This window comes from Eurosta solidaginis, chromosome 2 (assembly GCF_040869045.1).
Source record: "Eurosta solidaginis isolate ZX-2024a chromosome 2, ASM4086904v1, whole genome shotgun sequence".
NCBI classification, from domain to species: domain Eukaryota; kingdom Metazoa; phylum Arthropoda; class Insecta; order Diptera; family Tephritidae; genus Eurosta; species Eurosta solidaginis.
Genome location: NC_090320.1, coordinates 18,758,391 through 18,780,515, shown reverse-complemented (window position 1 = coordinate 18,780,515; position 22,125 = coordinate 18,758,391). Strand labels below are relative to the sequence as shown.

At 36.7% G+C, this 22,125-nt stretch overlaps 1 long non-coding RNA gene across 1 annotated transcript; it reads left to right on the top strand.

The window, feature by feature from the left end:
• The first annotated feature begins 19,402 nt into the window (after nt 1-19,402).
• LOC137242010 (uncharacterized) lies at nt 19,403-21,626 on the top strand. Its single transcript, XR_010950052.1, has 3 exons — nt 19,403-19,765; nt 20,992-21,139; nt 21,203-21,626. It is a non-coding gene; the product is annotated as an uncharacterized lncRNA (long non-coding RNA).
• Nucleotides 21,627-22,125: the final 499 nt, after the last annotated feature.

Genomic DNA, 22,125 nt, shown 5'->3' with positions numbered 1-22,125 from the left:
TTCTGTTCTTCTAGTTGAGATGCCAGTTGAGATGTTATATCTGTCCTTTGCGATTCCAGTTGAGAAGCCACCGTCGATGTTTGAGCAGATATTGCAGCTAAAATCATGTTCAAGTCTGTGTTCGCCATTGTCTGCGGTGTTTCTTCGATTTTTGTTATTTCCTCGCCATTAAGATGAAAGTCATACTCTTCCACATCAATTCTTTCTCCTTCCATTGCCTCTCGTAGCCGTGCCTGAAGTTCAAGTTTAACGCCGCTTGTATTCAATCCACGGCTCTCCAACTCCTTCTTTAGTTGCTGGTTCTTCAATTCACTGAACTTTGCCATGTCCTTGTTGTCCTCTGGAATTTATTCAACAATTCCTCTTCTGACACCAATTGTAACGAATTTGCTTGCAAATCCTCTTATTTGCAACCCTCTGCTAAGTTCGTATCGCTAAACTGTTGAATAAATAACTCCAATATTGAATAATGGAAAAATGGCCTTTATTAAAGTACTTCACAATAACACTTATACTTTGCTACTCGCTGGCTTAATAACCAAACTGATTGATAACTCAAATGAACTCTACTATTGGCCGCCAGATCGCGTGCTTAATCAAACTGATTGATAGCTCAACTCAAACTGAATTACTTCTTACTCGCGTGCCCCGCTTTTATAGTTTACGCTGCATACTTCTAGGCTCTTCCATTTCCAGAACTTACCAACTATATTCGTGTGTGTATAGTTCTCATATAGTTTCTACTTGTTTAAAATTGTCTATTTTTTAGCGCTTCTCAGATGTACATATGTGAGTTTGTAGTACACAGTCTCCCGCATACACATAAGCGTATAAGTAAATTCATCTGTGTGTGACATCTCATCTCTCGCTGCCTTGTATGTAAATGTTGCTCGTCGGAATGTGTACATATGTGTAGACGCAATTATTGCTTCGTTTATTTAGATACATAATGATTGAATTATTGATGTGAATTCACGTCACTGCTTAGCATCGGCCTGGAAATGGCAGCACTCCTTAGTTTTGCTAATATTCGTAACAATATATATAAAAGCTTATCTGAGGAAAATTTAAAATCAGTTCTCATTACAACAAGATACGAGTTTTAAAGATGAATGCAATGTTTTTATTGATGAATGCAACAATTTCATATGAAGACACCAAAGGAAGCAATACAAACTAGTTTGCAATTTTCTTGTGAACCTTATCTGCTTAAAAAATATAGAAATAGTTAAATGGGAATATCTTATCCAAATTTCAATGGATTTAGAATGGCCTGTTTAAATTTTGATTTATTTTGTACTTGTGTTCTATTTCTTCTATAAAATTAACATTTGATGACCTAAAAATTTATCGAAGAATAAACAGAGGGAAAGTTATATACCAGTATACGTATCCGGTTATGAAAAGGGGGTTTTGAGCCCTTAGCCCGGACTTTGAGGACGTATTCGAAATTCCAGGTATGCAGATTCTGTTTACTCTACTAGACATAAAACTTGATGTCTCGCAAAGCATATTGTTACGAATATTAGCAAAACTAAGGGGTGCTGCCAACTCTAAGCCGATGCTAAACAGTGATATCATGCACATCCATAGATCAATCATTATGTATCTACAACATAAACGAATCAATAATTGCGTCTACACATATGTACGTATACGAGCAGCGGAGAAACAATGCACAAACATATGCATATATCTTATCTGAGTTGTCACAAAAGAGGGCAATAATTTGTGCAAGTATTACTCAAATGAGAAATTATACATCTGTAGTTGTAGCTGAGAAATTTATAACTAAGTAAAATTCTGGAAGCGCCTAGAAGATGCCACGAAGAAATCACAGAGTATAAAAGCATCAGCGGTAGAGGCGCTATGGGCAAGTTTCGATTAAGACGCTATCTAGCGAGCAATAGCAGTATTATTTTGAAAGTCAGTCTCATTTGAGCTATCAATCAGTTTGGTTATTAAGCAAGCTATTCGTTGCAAAGTTTGAGTGTTATTGTGAAGTACTTTAATAAACGCCATTTTGCATTATTAATTATTGGAGTTATTTATTCAACAGTTTAGTGATTCGAACATAGCAGAGGGTTGCAAAAAAGAGGATTTGCAAGTAAATTCGTTGCAATATATTTTCAATGTCATTTAGTGTAATTTATTGAAAAAAAAAATTATTAAATATATTGTCGCGTCCGTAACCGTACTTAAGCCGTATATCCAGCGTTTTAAAAAATATTTCAGATTTAGAAAATTGACGGGCATTGGGTCTTTATTTCGCTTTCTGTCTCTAATTTATTCTCTCTTAGCTTTTTAAAGTTTTGCATACTTTACTTTCACAAGCATTAAAAATTACTTCTATTTCTTGTCGGGTCCGAGCTTCATCATATATCGTCATATATATGTGACCTGGAATTATGAAACGACCCTATTGTGCGAAAACAAGTTTGCGAGAAAAACGCGTTTAAAGTTTTTGTTTACCTTGACTCTGAGTAGCGGCTGGCCGTTGTGAACGAATTTTGTACTTAAAATTTAATTAACTTCACGATTAGCTACAAGCTACAAGCTTTAAACTTGGAATATAGTTCAGAACACAATGACAATACAATAATAAGAAACAAAACCTTCGATAGGTGGCGTATGGATCGAAATATTTCAAAAAATCGTATTTGTGGTCCGATTTGGCTTTAAATGCGATTTGTGAAAAAACTAAGAAAGATAGAAAACTGCGGTTTGTGCCATTGGAAAGAGAGTTAAATTTCCTATAAGAATCACTCAAAAAGTGAAGAACGGTATTTTCGCACAACAGGGTCGTTTCATGATTCCAGGTCATATATATACTTAGATTTTTGAGGTACCCACAATTGGGCTTCAAATATTGTAATATCCGCTCAGTCCACTGCTCATATTCTCTTTTATGTACGTTAAAATGCGTGCGAATAACGCGTCTGTTACCAAGGAATTGCCCATATTTATTTGCAAAGTGTGTTATTAAGTTGACATGCGTACAATGAATGTTTTTATAATGAACAGTACCATGGGTCCACCTAATTAGTTTAACTGTTTTGAGATATGAAAATAAAAAACAAGGTTTCAAGAATTTGAAATAAAAAAAGTACCTCTAAATTTAAGTTAAAGCTACTCTAAGTCAATCCTGTTATACTCAGCGTGTTTTGCACTTAGGTTGTATTAACTTTGGTAACATAATGGGCATAAACGAATCGAGATAAATATAGACTTCCATATATCCAGGTGCTGAGGATGAAAAAAGGAATTGATTTAGCCATGTCCTTCCATCTGTCCGTCTATATGTCGGCGCACACGATATACTGAGTAAATATTGAGGATAAAATATTGAAATTTTGGTATATGGCTTCCTTGGCGCCCATCTCCCATCGTTATTAAAAATGAGCGAAATCGTATGATAACCACGCCTACTTTTTACATACATAACGTTTTGGAAAACATCTAAAACATGATTATTTGTTAAGGGTAAATCTAGAGTGTCAAAATTTGATGTGTGGATTGATATAAAGACTCTTGTTTTTTTTTAAATAGGCGTGGCACCGCCCACTTGTGATAAAATCAATTTTACAAATATTATTAATCATAAATCAAAAATCGTTAAACATATCATAACGAAATTCGACAGAGAGGTTATCTTTACAATAAAGAATGCTTCGAAGAAAAATTAACGAAATCGGCGAAGGACCACGTCCATTTTTATATAAAAGGTTTTATAAAAGCGTCGTCGCGGACGAATAAAATATGTTATATCTTTGCAAAAAAGAGCTTTATATCAATGGTTTTTTCATTTTCCAAGCTAAATTATAACAAAAAAAGGAAAACGTTTTAATTTATGAAAATGGGCGTGGCACCGGCCCTTCTATGTTCCGGAGCCATAACTCGAAGAAAAATTAAAGAATTGTAATAAGATTGGGTATACATATATTTCTTGGAAAAATGGACGGGATCGGTTAAATACCACGCCCACTTTTATATAAAAGGTGTTTTGAAGGTTCGTAGACTAAAATAATAAGCTATAAATGGAAGGCGCGGTAACCTCCGAAGAGATTTTAGGCTGAGCTTCTCTTCCAATTTGCGCCGTACTCCTTTTGATTTTTCCTACAAATTGGCGGGACGGAACCTACTTGTCTTATACCGACCCCGAACGGCATCTGCAAGGCAGATGAGTTTTCACTGAGAGCTTTTCATGGCAGAAATACACCCAGAGTGCTTGTCAAACACTGCCGCTTAAAAAAAATTTCTTCTAATTGAAAAACCTCGTTTCTAAAATTTTGATGTTGTTTTTCCCGTGAACCCAGGATCTTCGGTGTGGTAGGCGGAGCATGCTACCATCACACCACGGCGGCATCCAATAAGCTATATCTTAGCAAAAAATAGTTTTGTATCAATGATAGATCATTGATCAAGTTTTATTGTAAGAGCAAATAAGCAGACATTTTTTTAATGGGCGGTGCAACACCCCTATTCCGATCAAGCATTACAAAACATTTCTAGAGCCTCAAAAAAAATGTATAAATCTCTCGTAACGAAATTCGAAAAAGTAATTTATCTGAAATGAGCTGTACAATTCAAACTCACGCTGAGTATATGATAGTCGGTTACACCTAAACTAAGACACCCTTACTTGTTTTTTTATTTTAATTAGCTCAACAAGCTCTTTAATTAGCTGAATTAGCTTTATACAAATAACAAGTCAAATGGTTTTATTGATATCGTAACGAAATGAAATGACGCATTTTGCTATAATTTTTAAAAACAAAATTTCTTTGCAATTGTTTGTTTATGTATAAGTACGTGGACGAATCCCAAATAAGGTCCATCACAAACCGGAAATCAAAAGTGGTCACACTTTATTTCTATCACTTGGGATTAAAGGTCAAATATGTGTATGATATTGAAATCAATTATTTCATTCTTTCCACTTGATTCCACTGATTTCAAGAAAAGGATTCATCGGTTTTGCAAATTTGGATGTTGTAGTAATAAAATCTAACGTCCTTTTGTGTTTCATACAATTGTGTCTAGTCTTTTATTACACCTTTTATGAAAATGAAATGGTATATTAACTTCGTCACGAATCTCAAAATTGCAAGTCCTTAAACGAAAATAGATAGACCCGCCAATAAGTATACCGAAATTATCAGGATGAAGAGCTGCGTTGATATAGCCATATCCGCCTGTCCGTCTGTCTGTTTGTATGACAAATGGTCCCTCAATTTTTGAGATATATTGATAAAATTTGGTGAGCGGGTATATTTAGGTGTCCGATTAAAAATTTGTCGGAACCAGCCAGATCCGACCACTATAGTATATATCCCCCATATAACCGATTTTTCAGAAAAGAGGATTTTTGTCATATCTTCTTTAATTTATCATATTGAAGCTTCAAACTTCACCACATGCCTTCGCATATTTGGTATATAAATTTGCCAATATTAGTGTTTACGATCCTTTTTTCCAGGAAGTATGCCAGAAACGGACTGGGACTGGGATTAGGACTAGGACTGGGACTAAGACTCGGAGTGGGACTGGGATTGGGACTCGGAATGGCACTGGAACAAAATACATACCACCCTCTGAGACTGGCAATAAGAGATGAAGAAGAATGAAAAGAACCCGAGGGAAGAGAGAAGGAGACTGAGAAAGAGATAGAATGAGACGAATATAGAGATAGATGAAGCGAAAAAGACGGAGGGTGGAGTGAATAAAAGGATGCAGAGTTAGACGGAAAAAGCTTATTAAAATGTATGCAGATAGATCAAATTTAGGGCAGAGCAACGTCTGTCGGGTCTGCTAGTGTATGTATATACATATATCGGAGTCACAGGGATGGAATCGAGTATTTTGGAATTTGGGAAAAATGAAAAAAGTAGATGGATTACTTATCACGGCGTTGGCTTAGATGTGCTGACGCTGAATATGTATCTGCTGGCCTTTGTCGTCTTGATGTGACGGCGATGGTTTGTTCAGAATAATACTTCGTTGATTTTGTATGAATTAAGAGGGAACTGCCCTCATTGCTTTCAAATGTATGAAAAAATTTATTTGAAGAAATTTTTAATTATAATTTTATTTAATAATTTGGGAAATTTTTAAACTCTATTACATTAGGACGGACAAGGCGACAGATGTTTCGATTATACCTTGTAAATCTCTGCAAAACCTTTTCTCCCGGGAGTGGGATTTGAACACGCACTCCTACGATGGTTGAAGTGTTACAAACGCATTCAGCCACGTCATGGCTTAGTTGTTGTCAACTTTACCCCAATTGCCTATCTTGCTTATTTTATTCTTTTTACACAGTACATACTTTGTATATAATCATGTGTTAAAGAAGTGTTTTTTTGTTGGCGGTTTCAGTGAAACTGGTATTGTTTTTGTAAATAGTCACATCCCTCTCTCTTTTGATATAAATGAGAAATAGTGCTTTTAAATAGAAACCTCAGGCAAGGCGTCCTTCCGGAGATAAGACGTACTCTGATCGCTGGCGTGAAATATGTTATAAATAGTTTTGGAAGCGTGAGCGCTATACCTGTGAAATAATATATAGAGATTTTAAAGTCGATAGAGATGAATTGGGGCAGGGGAAGAAGGGTAAATATAAATGAATATGAAAATAAAAATAATATCCATATAAACATGAATATGATAGGGAAAGGGAAAAGGTGATCGAATAAACAGAGGAAGGAATTAATAATAGTAACCAAAATAAGGATATAGGAGGATCAAGAAACGGAATACGAAGATGAAAGTTAAAAAGAAAAGGTAAAGGAGGAAAAACTAAATATTCGAACAGAGAGCATGCATACTCTATTTTTCCTTTATACTAATTCTGTCTGCATATGGTTGTGTTAATGCCGAATGCATACAAAAGCACGTAAAAAACATTGTAATAGGAATTTATTGTACATATGTATATAATAACAATAACATTGATGTGATGGAAGATGGGACAACTTGAAGCCATTAACTTGGATTATATGAACTATTCATTCAACCACAATATTCTGAAGATTGGCTTCACAACAGCTCAACGGCGGAAAAGCATTCTGAGCCAAGCGGTGGGCGGTAATTAGGACCATATTTCAAGTTTATTGCTTCAAATTGCCCAACCTCTGATCAGTTATTCATGTTCAGGAGTTCCTTACGAAAAAAAATGTTTTCAAGTACATATGTATGTATGTATGTACATTTTGTAAATACTAATAAATTTTTAAAGACAATAAAGAAAAATCAAAGAGTACCCAAATTATATACGGCCAGGCAAAATTCAGAAAAGTGTATTTTGAGAAACCTACGATCAGTGATACAGCATGCATATTTCATGCATGCATAAAACTTTTTTCACTCGGGTAGCAATGAATTGTTCATACTTTTTCACTAGTACAGCGCGCAAAATTTTTGTATAAGTAAATATGTTTAGAATTCAACAAATATGAATCTTTCGTACTTTTTCATGCATTTAGCATGCATTCATCCTGTGTGCATACAATTTATTTCAACTGGGCAGTTTTCTGTGCTTTATGTGAATATAAGAGAAGGGGGATCTGGATCCTTTGAATTTATGCTCAACCTACAAGTACTTGCAAGACTTTTAGCTTAGGCAGCACTATATAATAGGATAAGATATATCAGAGTTATGCTAAGCATAGCGATCTTATGGAGAACTACTTGTAACCGGTTTAATATTAGTACACCGACTTCTTTCAAACGAGTAATTTTTGCGACAGCTTTAGTCAGCAGAAGCTCACTAGACATTGAAACGATTAGCTAGAGTCCGTGCAACTGATTTCCTCTGTTCGGAATCGTTTGAATTTTTTTCACAATACCTTCTCTAGCGTTGAATGTGTAATATATTAACACTTGGTATTATGTTTAGAACTCAATATTTTGTAAAGCTTGATCGGAATAGTGGCACCGCCCATTAAAAAAAAATGTTCCCTAATTTCCTCTTACAATAAAGCTTGTTAAGGGAAATATCATTGATACAAAACTATTTTTCGCTAAGATATAGCTTATTGTTCTAGTCTACGACGCTTTTAAACACCTGTTATATAAAAGTGGGTGTGGTCTTTAACCGAACCCATCCATTTTTCCTACAAATATTTCCTGCTATAAGGAAAATATGTGTACCCCATCTTATTATGATCCTTTAATTTTTCTTCGATTTATGGCTCCCGAAACATAGAATATGTTTGGTCACAAAGGGGCGGTGCCACGCCCATTTCCAAACATTTAAATTTTTTCCTTTTTATTGTTATAATTTCACTTTGGAAAATGAAACACCTATCATATAAAGTTCTTTTTTGCAAAGATATAGCTTATTTTATTCGTCCGCGAACCTTTTAAAAATCTTTTATATAAAAATGGGCGTGGTCCTTTATTGATTTCGTAAATTTAAATTCGAAGTATTGCTTATAGTAAAGGCAACCTCTCTGTCGAATTTTGTTATGATAGGTTTAACGATTTTTGATTTATGATTAATAACATTTGTTGTAAAACCAAGACTCTTAATATCAGTGCACACATCAAATTTTAACATTCTATATGAATTATTTACTAAATTAATTATGTGTTTTCCAAAATGTTATATATGAAAAAAGCAGGCGTGGTTATCATCCGATTTTCTTCATTTTTAATAGCGATGGGAGATGAGCGCCAAGGAACCCATATACCAAATTGCAATATTTTATTCTCAATATTTAATCAAGTTATCGTGTGCAAATGGACGGACAGGTGGACGGACATGGCTAAATCAATACCTTTTTTTATCCTCAGCATTTTGATATATGGAAGTCAGTATTTATCTCAATTCGTTTCGCGAAAAACTGATCGGCGTTCCAGTAGCCGTTTGGGGTTAACATAAACGAGGTAATCTCATTCTGCCAATTATTGTAAAATTTAAAAAGAAGCACCAAGCAATTTATATAAATAAGTCGAGAATATCGGTCTTAATTTTCCTCGCAGATATTACGCGCCTTCCCTTCTTAGTTGTAATCTTTTTACGTATCTTTCGCCCTCCTTCTACAAGGAACTTGTGCTCGCCAAAAAGTAGACTGCTAAATATGACAAATTCTTGTAACAGTATGCTTCCCGTCTAGATGAGGTCGGCAATTGTATTGGAAAAGTTTTGAAACGATACGAGCCATATATGTTAAGTTCATTAATCCGTTGAACCTCATTCTAATCTGTGGATTTCCTCAGAGTTGCCGAAGAAATAATGTTCAGGCACTCTTCAGGACTCCCACTGAGCAAAGCGTCTTGAAGCGCAAATGATCAGCAATGAAAGAGATCTGGGTTAGAATTGAGCACAACAGTCTCGCCTTCTGCATCACCATGCCGCAAGTAGCCAGCGAAATTGCGACTTTCATGCTACTCCATCTTCAATTTGAAGGCGAAAATAGTTCAAGACAATTAAGAGCGTCGCCAGTCACACGCGCCCTATCCATCTAAACATTGTTGAATTCAAAATGAATTATTACTTAATATACTGGATAAATATTGAACACCTTCACTGTGAGATTCCTAGATTGATCGGTCAATATGCGGATGCTATTGAGTTCTAAACATAATACCAAGTGTTAATATATTACGCATTCAACGCTAGAGAAGGTATTGTGAGAAGAATTCAAACGATTTCAACCAGAGAAATCAGTTGCACGGACTCTAGATAATCCTTTCAATGTCTAGTGAGCTTCTGCTGACTAAAGCTGCCGCAAAAATTACTCGTTTGAAAGAAGTCGGTGTACTAATATTAATTGTAACTTCTACCGGTTACAAGTAGTTCTCCATAAGATCGCTATGCTTAGCACAACTCTGATATAACTTACCCTATTATATAGTGCTGCCTAAGCTAAAAGTCTTGCAACTACTCGTAGGTTGAGGATAAATTTAAAGGAATAAGAAATAAACCTGCATACATACATAGGTCCCATTCACGCCTCAACTATCGATGTTTTATGCATACATTTACAACTGGGATGGTGAGTACCCTAATCAAGTTGATTCCCAAAGCTAGAAAGCCAAATAAAGGAGACATTTTATAATTGCTTTAAAATCGATTAATATGTATTTAAAAAAAGTACTAAGGTGTTTACATATTTGTAATTAAAATTTCCGTGTTCACATATCCTATTGAGTTCCCCTGATTTGGCAGGTATCGATTAGTCTCACTCTACCCACTTCGTTCACAGGTTCGCTTACGGGCTGCTAAAGCGCCAAATACACGACACGAACATTTCCGCGAGCATTCCCGTTATGTCATGTTTCTGCGACCTTTTCTGTCGTGTATGGTGGTGTTTGTCAGTTCGCGCAAATGTTCGCCAAAAATCAAAATATTTTAATTTTTGGCGAACATTTGCGCGAACTGTTCGTGCGTGTATGGCGAAATAGCTCATAATCGTAATAATTTCTGAACGGAACAGACGTGCGCGGAAAAGTAAAATGGACAATAAAAAATTTCTGAGTGAATTTATTGAGATGTATAAATCTTTGCCATCATTGTGGCAAGTAAAAAACAAATATTATTGTAATAGAATTAAAAAGAACAATGATTATGCGACTTTAATCGAAAAATTAAACCATTCTTTGCACCAAATTCTTTCTGTTCCGATCTTCTCTCTTTTTTACGCTTAATTGCCACGGCGAGCAATATTGCTGCAGCACAATTGTTGTCCGTATTCATCGCTGTCTGAAAGAGAACTAATGTTCGGCCAAAAGTTCGTATGGTGTATGGCCAAAGCTGCGAACAAGATTGCGGAATGTTCGCGGAAATGTTCGTGTAGTGTATTTGGCGCTTAAGTCGCAGAAACGATTCGAATTGACAGCACAGCCACGATATTGATAACGAGCGCAACGTCGTCCATCGAAACCCCACCTTACGCCAGCTTGTCAGCCTCTACCGATATTACCCCTAACAATGGGGAGTCGCAATTAGGACGTCCTGGAAGAAGATATTAAAAAAATTTATAACGAGTTTCATGAGGATTGATTAGTAGACAATTGCTTGGTGTATTTGGACATTGAGCTTGTGCCTGCTCCAGGAAGAGGCATACAACCACGGTGAAGAAGAGGGCGACGAATTTCATGTTGAAGGAGTTAAAAAATTTAGCAGAAGTAGTTTGTGAGTTGATATGGAGTTGTGGAAGCTTGGGCTGTGAATTTAGTTCAAATTCAAGGGTTTTTATGAAGCTTTTAGGCCTTGCAAATTCCCGAAATTCATTGTTTTTATAATTTTACATTGTTGTGAGTTTTTAAGCGCTTTTGTAACACAATTGAATTAATTGGAACAATTGGATTGTAAAGTTCTGCACCTGCTTTTAACAGTTAGCTTGCGTGACCTAATTTAAATTTTTTAGTGTTTACAACATAGACGCATGTCGACCACATTGAACATCTACGTCGATGGCACCACGCTACCGACTGTCTTACACTCTAAAATCTTGGGTGTGATGTTCGATCAGGATCTTGGCGAGCATGCAGCGGCAATTGTACCGAAAATCCAGATCCGTAATAAAATCCGCAAATCTCTTGCTGGCAGTACTTGGGGAAAAGATAAAAAAACGCTCATTACCACTTACAAAGCAATTGGGCAGACGATTGCATGCTACGCGTCCCCAATATGGTTGCCAAGCATAAAGACCACGCACTGGAAGGAGCTACAGACCTGAAAAAATACTACGGGTTGTCTTCTTATGTTGTCACCATAGCTCTCATCTGAGTATGTAATGTTCGGTTACACCCGAACTTAACCTTACTACTTGTTTATATTACATTTAAATACAACACTGTGTACACATTATTATACTCAGTTGAGCAGAGCTCACGGAGTATATTAACTTTGATTGCATAACGGTTGGTTGTACAGGTATACAGAAATCGAGATAGATATAGACTTCCATATATCAAAATCATCAGTATCGAAAAAAAAATTCGATTGAGCCATGTCCGTCCGTCCGTCCGTCTGTCCGTTAACACGATAACTTGAGTAAATTTTGAGGTATCTTGATGAAATTTGGTATGTAGGTTCCTGGGCACTCATCTCAGATCGCTATTTAAAATGAACGATATCGGACAATAACCACGCCCACTTTTTCGATATCGAAAATTTCGAAAAATCGAAAAAGTGCGATAATTCATTACCAAATATGCATTAAGCGATGAAACTTGGTAGGTGAGTTGAGCTTATGACGCAGAATAGAAAACTAGTAAAATTTTGGACAATGGGCGTGGCACCGCCCACTTTTAAATGAAGGTAATTTAGAAGTTTTGCAAGCTGTAATTTGGCAGTCGTTGAAGATATCATGATGAAATTTGGCAGGAACGTTACTCTTATTACTTTTTGCCTGCTTAATAAAAATTAGCAAAATCGGAGAACGACCACGCCCACTTTTAAAAAAATTTTTTTTTTAAATTCAAATTTTAAAATAAAAGTTAATATCTTTACAGTATATAAGTAAATTATGTCAACATTCAACTCCAGTAATGATATGGTGCAACAAAATACAAAAATAAAAGAAAATTTCAAAATGGGCGTGGCTCCGCCCTTTTTCATTTAATTTGTCTAGGATGCTTTTAATGCCATAAGTCGAACAAAAATTAACCAATCCTTGTGAAATTTGGTAGAAGCTTAGTTCCTAGGACGATAACGGTTTTCTGTGAAAAAGGGCGAAGCCACGCCCAGTTTTTATACACAGTCGACCGTTTGTCCTTCCGCTCAGCCGTTAACACGATAACTTGAGCAGAAATCGATATATCTTTACTAAACTCAGTTCACGTACTTATCTGAACTCACTTTGTATTGGTGTAAAAAATGGCCGAAATCCGACTATGACCACGCCAACTTTTTCGATATCGAAAATTACGAAAAATGATAAAAATGCCATAATTATATACCAAATACGAAAAAAGGGATGAAACATGGTAATTGTATTGGTCTATTGACGCAAAATATAACTTTAGAAAAAAACTTGGTAAAATGGGTGTGACACCTACCATATTAAGTAGAAGAAAATGAAAAAGTTTTGAAGGGCGAAATCAAAAGCCCATATATAAATAAATTAGCGGTACCCGACAGATGATGTTCTGGATCACCCTGGTCCACATTTTGGTAGATATCTCGAAAACGCCTTCACATATACAACTAAAGGCCACTCCCTTTTAAAACCCTCATTAATACCTTTAATTTGAAACCCATATAATACAAACACATTCTAGAGTCACCCCTGGTCCACGTTTATGGCGATATCTCGAAAAGGCGTCCACATATAGAACTAAGGCCCACTCCTTTTTAAAATACTCATTAACACCTTTCATTTGATACCCATATTGTACAAACAAATTCTAGAGTCACCCCTGGTCCACCTTCATGTCGATATCTCGAAAAGGCGTCCACCTATAGAACTAAGGCCCACGCCTTTTTAAAATACTTATTAACACCTTTCATTTGATAACCATATCGTACAAACAAATTCTAGAGTCACCCCTGGCCCACCTTTATGTCGATATCTCGAAAAGGCATCCACCTATAGAACTAAGGCCCACGCCCTTTTAAAATACCCATTAACATCTTTCATTTGATAACCATATCGTACAAACAAATTCTAGAGTCACCCCTGGTCCACCTTCATGTCGATATCTCGTAAAGGTGTCCACCTATAGAACTAAGACCCACGCCCTTTTAAAATACTCATTAACAACTTTCATTTGATACCCATATCGTACAAACAAATTCTAGTGTCACCCCTGGTCCACCTTTATGGCGATATCCCGAAAAGGCGTCCACCCATAGAACAAAGGCCCACTCCCTTTTAAAACACTTATTACACTTTTCGTTTGACACCCATATTATACAAACGCATTCTAGAGTCAACCCAGGTCCACTTTTATAGCGATATTCCGAAATGCGTCCACCTATAGAACTTAGGCCCACTCCCTTTTAAAATACTCATTAACACCTTTCATTTGATACCCATATCGTACAAACAAATTCTAGAGTCACCCCTGGTCTACCTTTATGGAGATATCTCGAAAAGGTGTCCACCTACAGAACTAAGACCCACGCCCTTTTAAAATAGTCATTAACACCTTTCATTTGATACCCATATCGTACAAACAAATTCTAGTGTCACCCCTGGTCCACCTTTATGGCGATATCTCGATAAGGCGTCCACCTATAGAACTAAGGCCCACACCCTTTTAAAATACTCATTAGCACCTTTCATTTAATACCCATATTGTACAAATGCATTCTAGAGTCACCCCTGGTCCACGTTTATGGCGATATCCCGAAAAGGCGTCCACCCATAGAACAAAGGAACACTCCCTTTTAAAACACTTATTACACTTTTCGTTTGACACCCATATTGTACAAACGCATTCTAGAGTCAACCCAGGTCAACTTTTATAGCGATATTCCGAAATGCTTCCACCTATAGAACTTAGGCCTACTCCCTTTTAAAATACTCATTAACACCTTTCATTTGATACCCAAATAGTACAAAAAAATTCTAGAGTCACCCCTGGTCCACGTTTATGGCGATATCTCGAAAAGGCGTCCTCATATAGAACTAAGGCCCACGCCCATTAACACCTTTCATTTGATACCCATATCGTATAAACAAATTCTAGAGTCACCCCTGGTCCACCTTTATGTCGATATCTCGAAAAGGCATCCACCTATAGAACTAAGGCCCACGCCCTTTTAAAATACTCATTAACACCTTTCATTTGATACCCATATCGTACAAACAAATTCTAGAGTCACCCCTGGTCCACCTTTATGGCGATATCTCGAAAAGGCGTCCACCTATAGAACTAAGGCCCACACCCTTTTAAAATACTCATTAGCACCTTTCATTTGATACCCATATTGTACAGATGCATTCTAGAGTCACCCCTGGTCCACGTTTATGGCGATATCCCGAAAAGGCGTCCACCCATAGAACAAAGGCCCACTCCCTTTTAAAACACTTATTACACTTTTCGTTTGACACCCATATTGTACAAACGCATTCTAGAGTCAACCCAGGTCCACTTTTATAGCGATATTCCGAAATGCGTCCACCTATAGAACTTAGGCCCACTTCCTTTTAAAATACTCATTAACACCTTTCATTTGATACCCATATCGTAAAAACAAATTCTAGAGTCACCCCTGGTCTACCTTTATGGAGATATCTCGAAAAGGTGTCCACCTATAGAACTAAGACCCACGCCCTTTTAAAATACTCATTAACACATTTCATTTGATACCCATATCGTACAAACAAATTCTAGTGTCACCCCTGGTCCACCTTTATGGCGATATCTCGAAAAGGCGTCCACCTATAGAACTAAGGCCCACACCCTTTTAAAATACTCATTAGCACCTTTAATTTGATACCCATATTGTACAAATGCATTCTAGAGTCACCCCTGGTCCACGTTTATGGCGATATCCCGAAAAGGCGTCCACCCATAGAACAAAGGCCCACTCCCTTTTAATACACTTATTACACTTTTCGTTTGACACCCATATTGTACAAACGCATTCTAGAGTCAACCCAGGTCCACTTTTATAGCGATATTCCGAAATGCGTCCACCTATAGAACTTATGCCCACTCCCTTTTAAAATACTCATTAACACCTTTCATTTGATACCCATATAGTACAAAAAAATTCTAGAGTCACCCCTGGTCCACGTTTATGGCGATATCTCGAAAAGGCGTCCACATATAGAACTAAGGCCCACGCCCTCTTAAAATACTCATTAATACCTTTTATTTGATACCCATATCGTACAAAATAAATTCTAGAGTCACCCCTGGTCCATCTTTATGGCGATATCTCGTAAAGACGTCCACCTATAGAACTTAGCCCCACTCCCTTTTAAAATTATCATTAACACATTTCATTTGATACCCATATCGTACAAACAAATTCTCGAGTCAGGCCTGGTCCACCTTTATGGCGATATCCCTAAATGGCGTCCATCTATAGATCTATGGCCCACTTCCTCTTAAAATACTCTTTAATACCTTCCATTTGATACACATGTCATACAAACACATTCCAGGGTTTTACCCTAGGTTCCTTTTACAACATGGTGATTTCCCTTACTTTGTCTCCACAGCTCTCAACAGAGTATGTAATGTTCGGTTACACCCGAACTTAGCCTTCCTTACTTGTTTTTATACTCATTTGAGCAGAGCTCACAGAGTATATTAAGTTTGATTGGATAACGGGTGGTTGTACAGGTATAAAGGAATCGAGATAGATATAGACTTCCATATATCAAAATCATCAGGATCGAAAAAAAAAATTGATTGAGCCATGTCCGTCCGTCCGTCCGTTAACACGATAACTTGAGTAAATTTTGAGGTATCTTGAGGAAATTTGGTATGTAAGTTCCTGAGCACTCATCTCAGATCGCTATTTAAAATGAACGATATCGGACTATAACCACGCCCACTTTTTCGATATCGAAAATTTCTAAAAACCGAAAAAGTGCAATAATTCATTACCAAAGACAGATAAAGCGATGAAACTTGGTAGGTGAATTGAACTTATGACGCAGAATAGAAAATTAGTAAAATTTTGGACAATGGGCGTGGCACCGCCCACTTTTAAAAGTAGGTAATTTAAAATTTTGCAAGCTGTAATTTGGCATTCGTTGAAGATATCATGATGAAATTTGGCAGGAACGTTACTCCTATTACTATATGTACGCTTAATAAAAATTAACAAAATCGGAGAAGGACCACGCCCACTTAAAAAAAAATGTTTTTAAAGTAAAATTTTAACAAAAAATTTAATATCTTTACAGTATATAAGTAAATTATATCAACATTCAACTCCAGTAATGATATGGTGCAACAAAATACAAAAATAAAAGAAAATTTCAAAATGGGCGTGGCTCCGCCCTTTTTCATTTAATTTGTTTAGGATACTTTTAATGCCATAAGTTGAACAAAACTTTACCAATCCTTTTGTAGGGGCATAGATTTTATGACGTTAACTGTTTTCTGTGAAAATGGGCGAAATCAGTTGAAGCCACGCCCAGTTTTCATACACAGTCGTCCATCTGTCCTTCCGCATGGCCGTTAACACGATAACTTGAGCAAAAATCGACGTATCTTTACTGAACTAAGTTCACGCACTTATCTGAACTCACTTTATCTTGGTATAAAAAATGAACGAAATCCGACTATGAGCACGCCCACTTTTTCGATATCGAAAATTGCGAAAAATGAAAAAATGCCATAATTCTATACCAAATACGAAAAAAGGAATGAAACATGGTAATTGGATTGGTTTATTGACGCGAAATATAACTATAGAAAAAACTTTGTAAAATGGTTGTGACACCTACCATATTAAGTAGAAGAAAATGAAAAAGTTCTGCAGGGCGAAATAAAAAAACCTTGAAATCTTGGCAGGTATTACATATATAAATAAATTAGCGGTATCCAACAGATGATGTTCTGGGTCACCCTGGTCCACATTTTGGTCGATATCTGGATACGCCTTCACATATACAACTAGCACCACTCCCTTTTAAAACTCTCATTAATACCTTTAATTTGATACCAATATCGTACAAACACATACTAGAGTCACCCCTGGTCCACCTTTATGGCGATTTCTCGAAAAGGCGTCCACCTATAGAACTAAGCCCCACGCCCTTTTAAAATACTCATTAACACCTTTCATTTGATATCCATATCGTACAAACATATTCTAGAGTCACCCCTGGTCCACCTTTATGGCGATTTCTCGAAAAGGCGTCCACCTATAGAACTAAGCCCCACGCCCTTTTAAAATACTCATTAACACCTTTCATTTGATATCCATATCGTACAAACATATTCTAGAGTCACCCCTGGTCCACCTTTATGGCGATATCTCGAAAAGGCAACCACCTATAGAACGAAGGCCCACTCCCTTCTAAAAATACTCATTAAAACCTTTCATTTGATACCCATATCGTACAAACAAAGTCTAGAGTCACCCCTGGTCCACCTTTATTGCGATACCTCGAAAAGGCGTCCACCTATAGAACTATGGCCCACTCCCTTTTAAAATACTCATTAACACCTTTCGTTTGATACCCATATTATACAAACGTATTCTAAAGTCACCCCTGGTCCACCTTTATGGCGATATATCGAAAAGGCGACCACCTATACAACTACCACCACTCCCTTTTAAAACCCTCATTAATACCTTTAATTTGATACCCATATCGTACAAACACATTCTAGAGTCACCCCTGGTCCACGTTAATGGCGATATTTCGAAACGGCGTCCACCTATAGAACTAAGGCCCACTCCCTTTTAAAATACTCATTAACACCTTTCGTTTGATACCCATATTGTACAAACGCATTCTAGAGTCATCCCCGGTCCACCTTTATGGCAATATCTCGAAAAGGCGACCACCTATACAACTACCACCACTCCCTTTTAAAACCCTCATTAATACCTTTAATTTGATACCCATATCGTACAAACACATTCTAGAGTCACCCCTGGTCCACCTTTATGGCGATATTTCGAAACGGCGTCCACCTATTGAACTAAGGCCCACTCCCTTTTAAAATACTCAGTAACACCTTTCGTTTGATACCCATATTGTACAAACGTATTCTAGAGTCACCCCTGGTCCACCTCTATGGCAATATCTCGAAAAGGCGACCACCTATACAACTACCACCACTCCCTTTTAAAACCCTCATTAATACCTTTAGTTTGATACCCATATCGTACAAACAAATTCTAGGGTTACCCCTGGTCCACCTTTATGGCGATATCTCGAAACGGCGTCCACCTATGGAACTAAGGATCACTCCCTTTTAAAATACTCATTAACACCTTTCTTTTGATACACATATTGTACAAACAAATTCTAGGGTTACCCCTGGTCCACCTTTATGGAGATATCTCGAAACGGCGTCCACCTATGGAACTAAGGATTACTCCCTTTTAAAATACTCATTAACACCTTTCTTTTGATACCCATATCATACAAACAAATCCTAGAGTCAACCCTGATCCACCTTTATGGCGATATCCCTAAATGGCGTCCACCTATAGAACTATGGCCCACTCCCTCATAAAATACTCTTTAATGCCTTTCATTTGATACACATGTCATACAAACACATTCCAGGGTTTCCCTCGGTTCATTTTCCTACATGGTTATTTTCCCTTATGTTGTCACCATAGCTCTCAACTGAGTATGTAATGTTCGGTTACGCCCGAACTTAACCTTCCTTACTTGTTTATTTTATTATTCCACCCATATAAATATACATATGTATGTATGTACACATATTCATTGTCGAATTGCTGGAACTATAAATACCGTTATACATCGTAGACTAGAAGTCATTGTAGGTGAAAGTACCTCAAAATTTTATAAACTCGTATAAAATTTACAAAAGCAGCTTATAATAATCGAAAACTCAAATACAAAGAAGGGAAAACGGAGAAATGATAAGAAAGAAAAGAAACATAATTAAAAAAACAAGCAACTACGAAGAGTTTTTAAAACAGGAATGAATTAAATCAACCAAGTTATTTGAAGAGAGTTGCAAAAAATATTTCAATTTACTAGACTAAAATATATACATACGTACACACAAACATATATAAAAACATATTACGAATGAAGTTTATTTGATTTCTAAAATCGCTGTGTATGAGTTTGAATACTTTCGCTGCGTATGTCGGTTCATTTCGTTGTTCAGAAAGTTTATCTAAAGGGTAAGTACACTAAAAGCAGGATTTTGGAAAAGCAAAATTTTAGAAAACCAGGATTTTAGCTATGCAGGATTTTTTATCATTTTGCAGGATTTTGCGAGGTAGAATTTTCTAAAACAGGCAAACGTTACGCTCCCCATGGCTATATATCATTTTGTGTTTTATCCATCAATCGGCGCCTTTGCCTGCAAGAGTCCTGGAATTCCACGCCAATATCGTTCTTGGAGGCGTTCCTCCTCCTGCCTGAATTTTTCATTTATGGTGTGAGACCCCATCGCCAAGATATAAATGAGTTGTTATTATTTGTCTCCCAAATATTACTAATTGTAATCTACGGCTTTTATTTAGGTAACTAAAAAATTTAGATTAGGTCAGGCAAGCTTACTAAGTAAATAAAAGAAAATTTTTAAAACATAAATACTTTTCAAGTACAGCAGTTTCTTGATATTACGAACATTGAATTCTACGAAATTTCGATTTTACGAACATTCAAAATTTTTAAATTGAGTAATTTATAGAACGAACAAACGTGCATCGACAGTACTCGGTTGTACGAACAACTAACAAATTTTGTGTTTTGTATCATAAAAAAGAGGTAAACAAAGCTGCACATAAAAGAAAACAAAAGGAAAACCAAAATAATAACTAAAAACCATACTAAAAAGCATACAGCCCCTATTGAAAGTTTTGGCACGTACATTCGGTGGGCCAAGCAAAACAATGTTGAGGCTTCAAATTTGGTTGTTTGACGGAGCTTCAAAAGCTGCAGTAAACAGTTACCTCAATATTCCTATCAAACAAACAATATGTATGCACATATGTATGTATGTTAAACGGTGATAAGCATTCTGAAATGAATTTTTTCTTTTTGTTCTTTTTTGCATTTGTTATTTGAATAAAACAAGTTTTAAAAACACATGTACTTTCTCTGGTTATTTTAGCTATTTTAATTAAGAATATATGAAAAATGTTATGGTACTCGATTTTACGAAAAAATCGATTTTAAACAAACCCTGCAACGATGGTGTTCGTAAAATCAAGAATCTGCTGTACTTAAAAGCAGATGCAGAACTTTACTATGCAATTGTTCCATTTCATTCGATTGTGTTACAAAAGCGCTTAAAAACTTACAACAATGTAAAATTATAAAAACAATGAATTTCAGGAATTTGCAAGTCCTAAAAGTTTCATATAAAACCCTTGAATTTAAACTAAATTATTATTCACAGCCCAAGCTTCTACAACTCAATATCAACTCACAAACTACTTCTGCTAAATTTTTTAACTCCTTCAACATGAAATTCATCGCCCTCTTCTTCATCGTGGTTGTATGGCTCTTCCTGGAACAGGCACAAGCTCAGTGTCCAAATACACCAAGTAAGTGTCTACTAATCAATCCTCATGAAACTCGTTATATATTTTTTTAATATCTTCTTCAAGGACGTCCTAATTGCCAAAGCCCTATTGTTAGGGGTAATAGCGGTAGAGGCTGCCAAGCTGGCTTAAGGTGGGGTTTCGATGGACGACGTTGCATTCGTTATCAATATCATGGCTGTGCTGGCAATTCGAATCGCTTCTGCGACTTAGCAGCCTGTAGGCGAACCTGTGAACGAAGTGGGTAGAGTGACAGCAGTCGATACCTTCAAAATCAGCGGAACTCAATAGGATATGTGACCATGGCGGTAAAGCATTCTGAGCCAAGTTTGTTTCAAGTTGCCCAACCTCTGATCAGTTATTCATGTCCAGGAGTTCTTTACGAAAAAAAAATTTGTTTCAAGTATATATGTATGTATGTACATTTTGTAAATACAAATAAATTTTTAAGGACAACTAGCAGACCCGGCAGACGTTGTTCTGCCCGAAATTTGGTCTATCTGCATATATTTTAATAAGCTTTTTCCGCCTAACTCTGCCCTTTCGCTGTATTCACCCCACTACCATGAGTGACCGTACGCAACCTTGCTCCAGGTAACAGTTTTAGTCTCCTGTATCTACAGTCAGTACACGCTCCATGCCATCGACATTCCCTCTGACATTAAGACTGCTTAAATTCCTTCCAATTTGCGAGACAGATATCACAGGACATTCAATAGCTGGATCTAGCTCTCGATCTCTACATCTTATTCGCTCTTGCTCATCTCCTACAACTTTGCGTTTACGGCCACCCACATTGTTGGAACTATTAACCAAGATCGCAATGACGTGCAATGTGACCGGGCTTCCCGCATTTGAAGCATTTGATAACTCTTTCACTACGCTTTTGCGATCCTTTCAGCGCTTCCAATATTGCGTCTACCCACTCTGGCCTTTCTACTTCCACACGGCGTGCTTTGAAAACTGGCTTACACAGAAGCGACGCTGTT